Here is a 16,369-nt window from a genome sequence, read left to right as displayed (position 1 = left end):
CATGCTGATTTGATTTAAGGACTGCTCCATGGAAGGAAACACATGCTGCTACTGTAGATCTACCCAAGAATCCTGGGGCTCATGGGCCCTGTGGGTGCACCTACTAATATTATTTTGTTAAATGAACATAATGGCAAACTGCCCTTTGAATTCACATCTCTACGCTCTCGGACTTCATTATAGAAATGTTTTTTAGTGTTTCTTATAGCAGTTACTATAAAAATTCACAAATGGCCAGAGTACGAAGACTCAATGTCTATCAAGTACTTCACAAGTTATGTGCACGTGTGTGTGTGTGTGTGTGTGTGTGTGTGTGTGTGTGTGTATCATGCCCCTCCCCTCAAAGCTCAGGGGCCAATGCAGAAGGGGAAGAAAGAGTGTAAGAGCCAGAAGTCAAGGAAGATCAACATGAAACCTGCTCTGAATTTTATTCTTTTTGGACATGACAGGGCAGCTGTACTCATGGAGCCACAGCAGCTGTTCTTTCCTGCATGAGATCTGCACATCAGTCTTGTCAACATTCAAGCTTGGGCCCAAAAGACTTCAGTAGCCTCCAGCCTAGCTGCGGAGCTACTGGTGGTTGATGGCTATTGGTTACAGGGTAGTTTTCTTTAAGGTGATGGTCCCTGATAGGTCAACCATGGTCCTGTGGATGACTCCATAGCTCTTGAGTACTCAGTACAAATGAGACTTGGTGGCTTATTTAAAAAATGAAAATAATAAAGTTCAGAGCAGGTTGGATGCAAGAGGAGTAGGGGGTAAATATTATCAAATTATATTGTATAAAATATATGGAATTCTCAAAGAGTTGATGAAACATATTTTAAAATACTTGCAACCAAATTTAACAGCATATTAAAAGTATCATTTATCATGACTTCATTCCAGAGATGCAAGGGTGATTAAATACATATAAATCAACTAACTTGATGCAGTATATAAGTGGATTCTAGGACAGAAATTGTATCATCACCTTAGTTAAGTACAGGGAAGTCCTTAGATGAAGCCTAAACAACTTTCATAATAAATACCCTAAAGAAACTCTGCACAGAAGAAGCATATCTCGACATAATAAGGCTGTATATGGCAAACCTACAGCCCACATTCTACTAAACGGGGAAAAGATCTAAGGATTTCCTCACAAATCAGGAATGAAGCTAGGGTGTCTGCTCTCTCTAGCTTTATTCAATAAATTGGTTAAAGTTTTTTTTTTTAGCTACAGCTGTTAAGACAAGAGCAAGAAACAAAGGGAATACAAATAGAAGAAAAATTATTCCTATTTGCAAAGTGGGACACAGTTAATAAGAACCCCAGGGCCTTATTCCATAGGTAAAGGCACTTGCTGCCCAGCTCTCCTATGGAGAGACAGGAGGGTACCCAGAAACTAGCCTGCCATCCACAGTGGGAAAAAAAAAACAACAACAAAAGCCTTTTCATAATATACATAAAATGCTTTTTCTGGCTAATTAAATCCAATGCATTTTAAAGCAGCTAACAGGATGTGGTTATCACTATGCACTCTTTGCTATGTAGCATTAATTATGATGAACTCAGCTGGCTTTGTCTAAGAACAGGAAGGGTGTTAGTTGGGAGTATAGCACTTGCGATGGTTTATTCTGAGTTAGACTTAAAGTTATAAACTTGGGAGCTTTACATGAAAAACATGAATTTTCTAAATAAATTTTAATGTTGAGTCAAAAACTCCCTTAGGGAAAAATCTCTGTAGATTTGCCATCTTCACATTGTAGAGCCTACAATGAAAGTATATTTGAAGCATCATCTTTATGTAAATCACTGTACTTGGCACTGTGAGAAGTGTAAGTGAATTGCTCCAGTTTCTGGACTCAGGGATCTCCTACCAAGGTAATATGAAGAATTTCTGGTTGTTAAATTAAGTTGCAATGGATTATTTACCTTTGTAACTCTCCTTGATTTATTTTTCGTCAAGCACTTAAAAGTCTTATTAAGGTGGTTCTTCAACCTGGTCAAGGTGAAGTCACCAAGGCTCCTTAGAACAACGCACAGAGTATATAATCCCTGGCATGCATGCATGTACACCTTTGCACGGAGTCTGCAGTAGAACTGGGGCATTCTGTTGTTACTGTTGTTGTTGTTTCTTAATGACCAAGTTCCTGAAGGATGCAGATAATTACAAAGGGTAGAAGTTTTCTCTCTTGAATGCTCTAAAAGCTGATTGGAATTATGACTCTCCAGCTTGCTGAGTGGACTACAAATGATTAGACTCTGTACTGTAGATGGGAGAATTGACGGCGTGAAAATTATACCTTAAAACATAAATAAGGAAAAGGGCTATCACTATGACAAAGACGTTACTCTTTCAACTGAAAAGCAAAATGCACGGAGTAAGTTTCCACGCTTCTGGTGTCAATCAAAGTGAGATAAAATCATTAGTGACAACTGTGCACTATGCTAATGGGACAACAACCATTAAATTATAATACCTTAAACTCACGCTTTTACATTCATGTAGTATATCCTTACACAAAGAACAGTATTTTAAAATAATTATCCAAACATATTATCTGAAACATACTAAGTGACCTGACATAGTCAGAAGCAACAGATGAGTGGACACAGAAGTAGTCCTGAAATGGAAACACTCTTAGCCATTCAATAGTTAGAGGTAGGTTTGAAATAATGAAAGGATATGTGGGCTGTGATTTCCTTTGCATGAAAAATGCCCATGCTGAAAGTTTTGTATATAGTCTAGAAAGAGTCTAACCATTGACAGAGTTCACTTCCAGAGTGTGGGTGTGGAGATTGAGTATGGGATAATATGCATGAGTGATTAGACACTTCACTTTCTACTTATATTTATGTATAGTCTACAAGTAATACAATATTGAGTTACTTTTCTAATAATGTTAATGATGCTAAAATGAGCACATACCCTCTTTATCTGACTGTGTACACTGGCCCATGTTGAGTTCTTTACCTTAAACATGGAACTCCAAAAGAGATCATGGTTTTAAGTTTTAAGTCCCTGACAATTCCAGCCTTGTACTATGAATAACTATAATCCATGCATCAGCCCCAGTGGAGTTGTTAGGAAGATAATTCAAATTTCAAATATTGTAACTCAAGTCCTTTATTTCTATGTGACTCTGGAATGAACGCTTGACTATCAAAATTACATTTGTTACACTATCCCTTATGCCTGGGAAAGGTTCTCAGAGTGTTCCGTTATGCCTGCCTCCTAATGTACCCTTCCCTGTTCATAATTTCAGTGGCACTTTATGTTATCTTGTCCCCTGGCTACAACTGGTTGGTCTAAGAATGGACACTCTACTCTATGTCTTCCCAAGGAATTCTCTGTGTCCACTGTCTGGGACTGTTGGTTCAGAAGAAGATAGATTGAGTCCATTAGACTCCTTTTCAAGACCTGGAATTGAAAAACAGCAGCTAAAACTAAAAAGTCTGAATGTGGTCACCATAGGCTTAGCTGCAAGCTAACCTGTAGAGAATGGGCTTTGTGGGGAGCTGACAGAAGGCGGCTATCATCCTTGCAGCCATCTTGAGCCATATACCCTGACAAGAGATTTGATTACATTAGCCTACAACAGCTGAGCACACTCTGATAACATCTTGCTTTAGATACCCAGGATCTTCCCTTGGGTGTGTGAGACTTAAAGCTGTGATTTAGAGCCGAGACATAAGGGTGTGACTTAGAGATCAGATTTAGAGACAAGGCCTAAGGGTGTGACTTAGAGGCGTGGCTTAGAAGTGAGACATATAAAAGGCGAGAGGCAGACAGAAGACAGCAACAGATTATTAGGCACTTGGAAGTACAACTTGGAAGTAAGAATTAGGTTAGAGAATACAACTTGGAGTAGGAGTTAGGCATTGAGGAAGAAGACACTTGGACTAGAGAACTCAGAAGAATTATTATTAGGTATTAGGCACTTAGCACTTGGAGAAAGAACTTGGAACTTGGAGACACTAGGGACTAGGAACTTGAAATTAGGGACGTGGAGAGAAGAAGAGAGACTGAAGAATAAACGGGATTGAATCACACTCTGTCTGGTCTCCATTCCTCCACGTCCATCCTCACTCTCTCTCTTGCTGAACCCTGACTCGCTGACCAAAGCAGTTTGGTGCAATGCAGGCTCTAACAGTTTAGCCCCTAAGGCTTTTGGCAGTGCAGGTTCCAACATTAATAGAGCGGTCTGTGAAATTTTGGCCCCCAAACGTGGGGTAGTGCAGTTCTCAACATTTTTGTCCCCCAAACGTGAGGCAGCTTGGGCCGCAACAGGCTTGGCTAATGTGGAAAGAGGTGAGTGTACCATTAATTCGTGATGTGCTTCCCAAAAGGAAGGATGACTAGCTAATGCTCTGATAGCTTTCTGACTCTCGGTCTACCTCCATATATATATATATATGAATGACAGAGTCAATGTTAGGCTGTCTCGAAATCCCCTTTGCCAATACCATTAATCCAAAACTTTTCAATTTAGCCTCAGGCAGATTTTTTTTTTTTTTTTTTTTGACAAGGGGAAAGAAGAGTTGCCAAAATAACACAAGAACAGTCTCTAAGTCACTTTCTAATATTCTTTACCTCTGAAAAGTCTTGAACCGGACCATCATAATCTACATTGCTCTCAATTGCTATTGAAGAATGAAAAATTATAAAAATCATTTTTATAGAATGTATACATATATAGATGCTTTTTAAGTTCTTTTAGGGACATGGAAACTTTTCTCTGAAACAAGCCAGGCCAGTTTCAGGAACTGGCTGAAAAGACTGAAAGTCATTCAGGTGGTAAAAACACAATGACAGGGCTGTGGCTCTACGGCTGGAGCTAGTGAGAAATAGTTAATAGATAATTGACAGGGTAGGGCAGTAATATGGTAAAACCACATTTTTGAGAAAAATGATTGTACTGAGTAATTTCCATGGCTATTAACCTTTCAGGGTGGGTTTCTCTGGAATGTTTCACTATTCTTATGTTATGTATCCTTGGCAACCCCTCACCCCCTTCCCACTCCCCTGGTTTGTGGTTTTCCCCTTTAAAACCCTCCACGGACTGGATGTTGGGGTCGAACCCCACTCCTTCACGAGTGTGTGGTGAGACCGCTGGCTGCCAGGTTTCTTCCCTAATAAACCTCTGCTGATTGCATCCAGGTATGGTTTTTTGTGATTCTTGGGTGGTCGTGATTTCTTGAGACTTGAGAAAGGGTCTCCGGAGTATGGAGGTCTTCACTGTCTTATGCTCCTACTAGTATTGCCCATTAAACTCCACTTAAAACATTCAACTGATTTTCTAATCCAAAGTCCCAAAGTCTACATTCCTTCAACAAGCAACATGGTCAGGTCTGTTACAGCAATACACAACTCCTGGTTTCAACTTCTGCTGTAGTCACTGTTCTACTTCTGTGGAGGGACACCACAATCAAGGGAGCACGTATAAAAGAAAGCATTTCATTGGAGGCTTACTTAGAGTTTCAGGGACTTAGTCCATTATCACCAAGGGGAGCACAGCGGTACACAAACAGACATGGTGCTGGAGAAGTAGTTGAGAGTTCTACATCTGAATCTGCAGGCAGCAGGAGAGGAAAGTGAGCTGTTAGGCTTGGCCTGGGCTTTTGAAACCTCAAACCCCATCCTCTGTGACACACTTCCTCTAACCAAGACACACCTAACCCTTCTCAAGCAGAATCACTCCTTGATGACCAAACAATCAAATATATGAGCCTATCCGGGGAAAGTCTTATTCAAGGCACCACATAGATAGTGAATAAAACACAAAGAATTAAGATTCTTGAATATGCCAGGCATGGCAGCACACACCTTTAATCTCAGCACTAGGAAGGCAGAGGCAGGTTGATCTCTGTGAGTTCAAGGCCAGCCTGGTCTTCATAGTGAATTCCTGACCAGCCAGATCTACAAAGTGAGACCCTGTCTCAAAGCAAAAACAAACAAACAAATTCTTGAACAACAACAATCTAGAAAAGCTAAATTTAAAAGGAGATGTAATTGACAATGGCAACAATATACATTTAAAGAGGAATAGACTTGATAAGTATTAGACTATATAAACAAAATAATGAAGTATATTGAACAATAACTATCAGGTCTCATACATATATATTTTTTGTTTGCATTTTGAGATGGTGTTTCTCTATGTATACCCCTGGCTGTCCTAGAGCTCACTCTATAGACTAGGCTGGTCTCAAATTCAGAAGACCCACTAGCCTCTGCTCCTAAGTGCTGGGATTAAAGTCATATGCTACCATCCTATAAGATGTCACATCTTAATGCTATTTTAAAAATCTAATTTAATTGCAAACAAAATCACAATGGTATTTTCTTTTAGAATTTAAAAGAATATATAATATTTATTTAGAAAAATAAAAAGCAATAAACAACAAAATAAATCTTGAAAAATGTGAAGAGGAAGTCAGTGAAAGACAAACCCCAGAATTAAACTTAATTATATATAAGGATTAAATAAATGATCAAATAAAATATAACATGATTATTTTTAATTTATCTGTGACTCCTACCTTTAAACATAACCTAGATGTTCTAGATAATAAATATATGTGTATATATTTATTTTATTTATTTTTCAGATAGGATCTCTATACATAGCCCTGACTGTCTTAGAACTCAGAATGTAGACCATGTCAGCACTGAACTCACAGAGATCTGTAGGAGGAGCTAAGGTGGGAGGAGTAAGGGAGGAAGAGGAGGAGTAAGGAAGGAAGAAGAAAAGGAAGAGGAGGAGCTAAGGGAGCAGAGGAGAGAGAGAGGTGAACATGGAGATGGATGTTCAAGTGTCTCCGCCAGTCAAAGGTAGTTGGTACATCTAGGTTGGGTATTGGGTCACACTGATTGTATGGGCATCTTGTTATTGATCATTACCAAATATATAAAGCCTTTGGATAATCTAAGCGTTAGAGTCTCATTTTTCTACTGGGCCCTCGTGGTTGGTGGGATGGTCTGGGCAATGCACAGCCTTGCAGACAGTGTGGAAGATTGGCAGAACCATCTCGTGGGTAGCAGGGCTGGTGTTTCTGGATTGACCAGTGGCTGCTTTTTAACTAATTACTTCAACAAGATCCACCAGCCTCTGCCTCCCAAGTGCTGGGATTACAGGCATGCACCACTATGCTTGACTAATAGTTATTTTTAAACTCTAGAGCATGAACAATGATGAGTGAGTTTTATTAGACTTACAAAAGAAATTATCATTTATATTCAAGGAACTGGAATTAAAAACAGGGGCGTATCTCTTCAGAAACGTGGTTTGTGCTGTTTTAAAATTGCAAAACTGTAGAGAAATTAGAGAAGTGCATACGTTTTTTGTTTTCTGCAATCTTCCGTATTTTGCATATTGCTGGTCATGTAGCAAATGCCCAGTAGCTGTCTTTCCTTTAATAGTGTAGCCATTAAGGAGTTGTTGACTAATTCTATATTATGGGTTTGAATATGAAACATCTCTCATAGGTTCAGCTTTTGAGATCTTGGTCCATGACCTGTAGTGCCATTTCGAAGGTTGTGGAGCCTTTAGAAGATAGGGCCTTGGAAGGCTAGTCCCACCCTTGGTCCCAGGTTGCTTTCTCTGCTGGGTAGCCGGCCACCGTATATCAGCATTTGCTCTATCTCTCCTACCACAATGAACAGTCAACCCTTCTGTGCCACAATAGACTGAAATCTCTCTGTGGCCATGAGCCAAAATAAAACCCTCTATCCCTCAACTTGTTTCTGCCTGAAGTTTAGTCACAGGAACACAGAGTTAATGTATAGCGTGAGACAAAGCAATGGGAACCTAGAGTCCAGTTAGGCACCTGCAGCAGCAGCAGCAGCAGAAGCAACAACAGCAAATGAATGAATGAATACAAGCTAATTTCTTTGACCCCGATGCATATGAACCCATGGATACAACACAGTCTAGTCAGGCTACATTGACTTGATAAGACTGTACAATTCGGAAAGGTTGAAGACCAGATAGAAGACAAGGTTTTTATGCTCAGCAATCTAAGTAACTGAATGAAGGGTATGGTTGTGTGTGCTTGTTATGTTCACAAAGAATTTATAGGAAGTGATTCCTCAGTGTTGCCATCAACTTGAAGTCATTTCTAGCACTGGGGATCAGGGTGTCATCCAGAGAGGACTGCAAAACTCTCACCAGTATTTTTCCAGGTTCATCACAAAGTCCTTGAGCACTTAGACTTGATGTAGCTGTGTCTTCTATTTAAGGCAAGCAAAAGTCTCTATATGATTGGTCTCTGTGCATGTGATAAGGGGAACACTTATCTAGAGGCCTTTATTTTCAGCGTCAGCTTTGTGAAAACTGATCACATCATTATATATATATATATATTTTTTTTTCAAAATCAGTAAATGAGTTAAGCAGCATTTATTTGTATAAGGCTAAAACCAATCATTTGAATTTTGTCAAGACCTTGTTTTCCAACTTAGAAACTGGCTTAACAGGAAACATGCCTAATGCCTGATAATGATGTGAATATAAGGGCTTCCTTTTTTTTTTTTTTTAAAGCCCTGTCTTCTCCGGAATGCAGAAATAACCACTTTAGGGGCAGTTGGGAATACAGAATTACCCATCATCCCTCCGTGCCTAGATCCAGTGTTTCTGATGTCCTCATGACTCTACCTGGAATAAGTCTCCAACTGGCAGCTAGGTTGAGAGATAGTTTGTCCACGGTGGTTACAATGTTTTTTGGCTATTATTAAGTAATTATCAGACTGACTGCTGGATAGGATAAAAACCACTTTCTTCCTAGGTTGGTCTGCTGCAACTTTCTGAGACAAAGAAAGAAAGGCAGATTTCTAAAAACTTATTTGTCAGATAACTGGTAATGACAGTACCAGTGTGTATGTGTACAACGTGTATTTAACATGATGGGTGTGAAGTACGTGTAAAACGGGTATTTAACATGATGGGTGGGTAAGAGAAACTGCTATGTCAAATGTTTCAAATTCTAGGATCAAATTGGAATAATATCAAATGTGATTATAATCTGAAGCAGTAGAATTCAATTTTCCTTGTGTGATGGGAATTTCTCAGAGCGGGTCCAGCCTCACTGATTACTGCAAGGTTGATGACACACTGATTCCTAGTGCCAACAATGACTTCAGGCTGATAGCAACCTTTAAAATTGCTTCCTGTAAACTCTTTGTGAAAATAACAAGCAATCTATATTGCTTGAGAGTGACTTTTAGCTGAAGGGCTCCACCCAAGGATCTGGATTTTAATAAAACAAAATGCAGGTTGGCATTACAAATATCTGCTTTTCGGAGGCAAGTTCCTCACAGAAGTTTTTATAAAAGCAAAGCATTTTCATTTTCTTTGTAAATGTTTTACTATTTATTTTATGTGAGTCAGTAAATGAGTTGGGCAGTATTTATTTGGATATCCAGATATACATATGCATGTGTGTCAACTCCACCTGTGTGCAAGGGCCCTGACACAGTCAGAAGAAGGCATCATTTTAATGAGAAAAGGAAGATAGACAATAAACTAAAAATTATGCACAGATAATTTCCTTAACAAAGATTGTATTTAATCATCAAGGCAGAGAAATTACCTGATTATAGGAGAGTATAATCTCAGTATAGAGATTATACTGAGAGTACAGAGGCTTTTGTGACTAGTAATAGATTTTTTAAAAAAATCTCTCCAGTAGTTGACGAGCTTAGCATTGCTCACACATTATATATAATTCATGACCGTGTTCCTAAGACTCAAAGAGCTTACAATTAAAATTTTCAAGTTATTTTCTAAAAACCATGCATACAAAGAGGTAAGGAGGAACCATCAAAACAACCAGACATTTTTTGCTGTCTAAGTGAGAGCAGTCTTGCCTTGAAGGTGACAGTCGGTGTGAAGAAGATTTGGGATCCTCAGGGCTTGAAGTTTGTATTATGTGTTCTTTCCTATTTGGTAAAGAACCATTGTAGTCACAAGCGTGGTTTTGGAATGTCCAATCTACTTTGCTCATTCCAAAAAATTCACTGTGATCAAAGTAATGGAAATAGGAAAGCTGGCTTTAAATCTGTTTTTCAAAATTAAACAGCCATGAAAAGTAAGACCCTGTTGGGCTGAGATAGAGCATGTACTTAGCAAAAGTATATGAAGCTCTAAATACAACACCTAACATGTGTGCCCTTGAAAATACACACACACACACACACACACACACACAGGGTGGGGTGGCAGTGCAAGAGAGCTAAAAAGCCAGCAATGCAATTCAGAACCAGTCAGTGGCCTGAGAAATACTGAGGCTAACGATGACGCTCTCAGTAGAGGACTGTGTAAATCACACTGTGTAAGACTCTGACTCTGGAGGCCTAAAATCAAGGGACCAAGTATCTGAGACTAGAAAGTGGATACTCTGACTCAAGACAAGTGAACAGCTCTTTCTCTGTCTGCTTCCCCCGGGACTCTTAAGACTAGAGCAAGTTCATCACCATTGTAGAGGGAGAGTTTCTTTGTTTGGTTTACTGGTTCAAATGCTTATCACTTCTGTAAATGCTCTCATAGAAATACTATTTTGGTAACCCTTAACCTTGAAATATTGACAGCTAAAGTTAACCATCACAGTTCTTTTGTAATTCTTCCTATTTTAATTTACGTTCTTCAAATGAAGTTTTTCTGTTTTAAAAAAAAGTCCTTAACCTCATACATCCTATTGTTGGCATACCATTTACTGTATTCTAAAACTCAATAACTGCTGATTTCCTACTTTCCATCTACCAAAGAAGGTGTCTCCTTGTACAAAGTATTTGACTCTGCTTAATTATGGAAGAATAAACTCAAGTTGTGAATAATTTCAAAGATAAAGTCTCATTCACACCATGTTTCATTCAGAATGTTTCACATAAAAAAAACCGGCAACTTAGAGAAACACGAAAGGTTTGACTAGGTCCTCTGAAAGAGCAGACAGTGCTGCTAACTGCTGAGTGTCCTCCAGCCCTGGTCTGATTCAACTATTTGTCATCAAGATACGTTTTCCTGGATCCTACAAGGTGATTCTATAGGTAAAGGTATTAGCTATGCAACATGGTCACCTGAATTTGGTCTCCAGAACACATGTAAAGACAGCTGGAGAAAACCAACCTCACAGAGTTGTCCTCTGACTTCCATACATGAGCTATGACACTTCCACACATCACATGCCCCCCCAACACACACACATACACACACACACACACACACACACACACACGCACACACGCACGCATGCACGCACGCATGCACGCACACTTTTTAAAAAATAGGCATGATGATTCAAGTGTCTGAGAAACAAATCTTATTATTCTAGGCTGCAATGGGAAAAACGTTTAACAAAGTTTGGCATTTCCTTTTCTTTGTAAAACACGCTCAGCAACTTACACCAGTGAACTACAGTTTGGTAAATTGTTATGGTAACAATTATGACATCTGAAATATTTTATAAAGCAACTAATTTAATAAAACCACTACTGTGAGAACTTTAAAAAATAGACATGATGGTGCATATTTAATCCTGGCACTCAGGGGCAGATACAGAAGACTTTGTGAAGTTGAGGCCATCTCAGTCTACACAGCAAGGTAGGACAGTCTACACAGGCAGACAGGGCTATATAATAAGACCCTGTTTCCTTCTAAATGTGTATTATTTCCTTAATCATTCCTGAATGTTAGGGCTGGGCTGCAACTGCCCTAGTGGTTTGGACAAATGAGAAAAGGGGATGGAGAGATGGCTCTCGGCATTAAGATCACTGATTGTTCTTCCAGAGGACCTGGGTGTGAATCCCAGTTCATACGTGGCAGCTGACAATCATCAATAACTCCAATTCCAGGGGATCTGACACTGTCTTCTAGCCTCCACAGCCACCAGGAATGCATGCCCACCAGGAATGTGGCATACAGACATACATGCAGGCAAAATACCCATACCCAAGTACACTTGTCTACTGCAAGTACACAACATTTGTCTTAGCTTGGGTTTAATTGATGTGAAAAGACCCCATGACAAAGGCAACTGTCTTTGTTAGGGTTTTACTGCTGTGATCAGAGAGTATAACAAGGCAAGTCTTTTGTTTGTTTTTTGTTTTTTGTTTTTGTTTTTTCTTCGAGACAGGGTTTCTCTGTATAGCCCTGGCTGTCCTGGAACTCACTCTGTAGACCAGGCTGGCCTCAAACTCAGAAATCCACCTGCCTTTGCATCCCAAGTGCTGGGATTAAAGGCATGTGCCACCACTGCCCAGCAAGGCAAGTCTTATAAAGACAACATTTAAAGACAACATTTAATTGGGGCTGGCTTAAGGGTTCAGAGGTTCAGTCCGTTATCAAGGTGGGAGCATGGCTGACTCTAGGCAGGCATAGTGTATGAGTCACTGAGAGTTCTGCATCTTGTTCCAAAGGAAGACAGGAGAAGACTAATTTCCAGGCAGCTAGGAAGAGGGTCTTAGAGCCCATGCCCACAATGACACTCCAACAAGGCCACACCTACTCCTGTTGTGTGTAGCTTTATGTTACTGCCTTTAGAGCTACCAGCCCCTACCTGGCTTCCCTTTTGTTCTACCCACCTTGCTCCGGGAGGGTACCCCACTACCAGCCCCTTCCTGCCTTCCCTTGAGTCTGCAGATAAAACACACACACGCACAGTTTGTTCCTTTATAAATTGCCTTCTTGGCACAATTGCTGGGTGTTACTGTCTCCAGCCTGGAAAATCGTGCCTTTATTAATATTTTTATCTCTGTTTCTCCACCTGCCCTAAATTTCAGTGACTAGTCCCACATAGCCCCTGTCAAACATCTCTGGCCACTCACCTATACCGAGGCCACAGGTCCCAGCTCCCCCGACCCCTTGAAACCTCACATGGTTGCTATGTTCTTCTCCCTCCAAAGCATGGCAGAAACTCCTCTCTCCTCCTGGGACCTGGATGTCCTGCCAGTCTCTTCCACGCACCAGTCGGCCCCCAGCTTTCTTTACTGACAAATCAAGAAACAACTGGGAAACAGGATCTTAGCATCAGAACGTCTCCCTTTATACTTCAACAAGACCACACCTCCTAACTGTGCTACTCCCTGGGCCAAGCATTTTCAAACCACCACAGCAACTCTTATTAAAAATGCATTGAATTGAGACTAACTTACAGTTTCAGAGGTTCAGTTGACTATCATCATGGTGGGAAGCTTGGCAGCATCAAGGCAGACATGGTGCTGGAGAAGGAGCTGAGAGTTCTATATCTTCATCTGAAGACAGCCAGAAGGAGGGTCTCTTCCACACTGGGTAGAGCTTGAGCATAGGACATCAAAGCCCACATTCACAATGATGCACTTCCTTCAAGAAGGCCACACCCACTCCAACAAGGCCACACCTCCTAATAATACCACTTCCCATGGGCCAAGCATATTCAAACCACCACAATGTTTGTATGTGAATGTGCATGAGAATATGGGGGCATCTTTGCCAGGGCATGTGTGTGAAGGCTAGAGAATGGCTTCAGGTGTCTGTCCTTGTCTTCTACATTGGAGGCAGGGTGTCTTCCCTTTTCCTTTGAGAATACCAGGTTAGCTGGCTCAGGAACTTACATATATATTACTGAAACTATGGGCTCTAGGGACTCTTCTGTTTCTACATCCCATTTTCGTAGAAACCCTGGGATCATAAACACAAACAATTAGCTTTACATGGGTCCCAGGGATTCAAACTCAGCTCTCCATGCTTGAACAATAAACACTTTACCCACTTAGCCATTTCCAAGACAGAAGGGCTGTGTCCAAGCCTTGGAAAATCAGATTGGAGAAATGGTTATTTGGTATGAATTTCGTGTGCGTGTGTGTTGTTATTGTTGTTGCTGTTGTTGTTGTTTGTTGGTTCTTTTCCAAGGTATTTTCATACAATCCAGGCTAGCCTTAAATTCATTCTTCTGCTTTCACCTCTCAACACCATATTTAGAATTAATATTTTTATGCTAAAAATGAGTGTGAGTTTTATATACCTTAAATTAATAATTATGATTATTGAATGGATATTGAACCCATTACAACCAAAATATTCAGTAGTAAGATACTTTCCAGGATCTTCATTTCCATAGTTTCAATAATATGCTTGTAAATGAGGGTGTGGGACTGTTAAAAATCAATAGAGCTCTCTCTAGCGATGATTGTCAGAGCTGTTGAAGTCTCTCCTAGTTTATGGCATGGTAGTCTCCATCAGACTGACTTTTGTCTTGCACATATCCCTCATATGCCAAGGACTACGTGTAACATCCATGACTCTCCCTAAAGACTTCTTCCAACTGTGTGGGCAGACTTCATTGAAGATAGGTTTAGAAGTGCTGGGAACTAACAACTTCCAGGAGCTAAAGAGAATGAGGTGATAAATGCCCTTACTCTTCATGTGGGACAACTCAAGGGTACTGTTCTAGAAGTTTCTAAAGCCATTGATTCCCCACTTGATAGCAGTGGTAAGATGTTTGTAAACACTGCACATTGACTTCTTTGGTCACATCTGGATAACATCTGTGCTTCAGTGTCTTTTGTCTGCTGTGCCTACCGTGAAGTGAAGCTTCACTCCTTTCCCCTGGGCCCTGTTACTGCAATATCTGGGTCCCAGAGAGATGTATGAGGTTTGGAGATTGACAGACCTTTGAGAACTGGTCTCCTCCCAACACTTGGAATTTGGGGCTTGAGGCCATCAGCCACCTGCATCTCTCCTATTCCTCTCTATTGATGGGTGGGAAGGGTTTTGAAGCCCAAGGTTCTGCTGTTCACCTTCTTTGGTCCTGCCCATTGCCACATCAAAAGCATCAACTTTGTTTCTGGTTTAGTTTCTTTCACATTTTCAACTTCTACTTTTCTCCTTTGATAGCTATCCATGGACGGAGTGATGGGCAATTTATCCACATGAGGACAAAGTCCTACAGTTGGTGATAAAGTGCAAATCCACATGTATTGATTTAAGAATCACGAGTGAGATAAAGCTGGACAGATGCCTCAGTAGCTAAGAGCACTTGCTGCTCTTGTAGAGGATCCGGGTTTGCTTCCCAGCACCCACACAATGCCTCACAGCCATCTGTAACCCCAGTTCCAGGGGTTCCAGTGCCCTCTTCTGATCTTGGAGAGCTCTGGGCATGTACATGATATACATGCATGCAGGAAAAACACCCACACACATAAAATAAAATGAAAACCTCTAAAACTGAAAGATAATGACCAAGAGAACATCGTGGTTGGGGAGTTTAGACTGACTACTTGGTGAGAAAGTAGAGATAAGACCTGGTACCTGGTAATCAGAGACCCTCACAGGGAATGCTGGGTCCTTTGACCCAATCTTGTCTCCTATTTCACAGAAAAGGGAGCTGACCCAGGAAGTAACCTACTAAAACAGTCTCGCAGCTTGGAGAGGTAAGCAGGTCTCCTTCATCCCTCAGGTCCCTCATGTTCTGCCAGAGGCTAGTCAACTCCCTTCTGATGCAGGGCCAGCTCCACCACAGCGTTCTTCCTTTGTTAGCTCTGGAATTTGCCATGACCATTAGGCCTGAAAAATATGAGAACAAATAGAACATTCTACTAAGTACCCTCCATATGGCACAGTAACAGTTATCCCAAGAATGTTTTGCATATGGGGTGAAAAATATTGTTTTTTCTGTTTTAATTCTTAGAAAAAAATCTAATTGCATTTTTTTCTTCAGAATTAACCATGAATACCATATTTTTTAGCCTTCTACAGCAAAGCAGAAAACAAAGCAGACATTGTAGTCCCCCCTCGTCTTGACCTCAGGACCAATGACATTGCTCACGCCTCCCACTTGAAGGCCACAGATACTGGTCTCCTGGAGAGTTTTGACTGCCCAGGGGGGCTGGAGGCTGCAGAGTAAGCTTATCCTCAGCCTTAATTCCAAAGGGACAATTCTTCTGATTGTTCTTGACTCTTGTCACATCAAATGTGCTCAACAGGAGCTTCCAATTTCTGTTTCTTGGAATAAAATTTTAAAAAGACCAACACATTCCTTTTATGTTTGTGCAAATGAAACAGAGTCAAGAAGCCAGGGTAACACCAGAAAGAGCCTTTTGATATGTAACTCAGCTGATTTCCCACTGTAGTCCTGAGACATGAATGAACATAACACACAGTTGTTCCTCTGTCTCCTGGGGAGGTTGGCTCTAGGCCAGACACTCAAATCTCTTATATAAAAGGCATCGCATTTGCAAATAACCTATGGTCATCCTCCTATATAAACAATCTGCAGATTGATTCTGCTACCTAATACCATGTGAATACTGAGTGACTAACAGCTATACTGAACCTTAGAAAGTAAAGACATCTGTCCATGTTCAGAAGAGATGCCGTCTTGCTGAACATTTTGACCCATGGTTGCTTGGATCTAC

At 40.6% G+C, this 16,369-nt stretch overlaps 1 long non-coding RNA gene across 3 annotated transcripts in view; it reads right to left on the bottom strand.

The window, feature by feature from the left end:
- Nucleotides 1-16,369, bottom strand: part of LOC143443041 (uncharacterized) — a 51,402-nt gene that overhangs the window by 20,142 nt on the left and 14,891 nt on the right. For 2 of the 3 annotated variants that reach the window (XR_013111730.1, XR_013111728.1), the window contains exons 2-3: nt 15,361-15,518; nt 13,130-13,271 (exon numbers count right to left, since the gene is read on the bottom strand). This is a non-coding gene — a long non-coding RNA (uncharacterized LOC143443041). Of the gene's footprint in view, nt 1-9,735; nt 9,923-13,129; nt 13,272-15,360; nt 15,519-16,369 lie in introns of those variants that run through there. The other variant, XR_013111729.1, reaches the window with a different exon arrangement.

This window comes from Arvicanthis niloticus, chromosome 7 (genome assembly GCF_011762505.2).
Source record: "Arvicanthis niloticus isolate mArvNil1 chromosome 7, mArvNil1.pat.X, whole genome shotgun sequence".
NCBI lineage: Eukaryota > Metazoa > Chordata > Mammalia > Rodentia > Muridae > Arvicanthis > Arvicanthis niloticus.
This window is presented reverse-complemented; position numbering and strand designations above follow the sequence as displayed.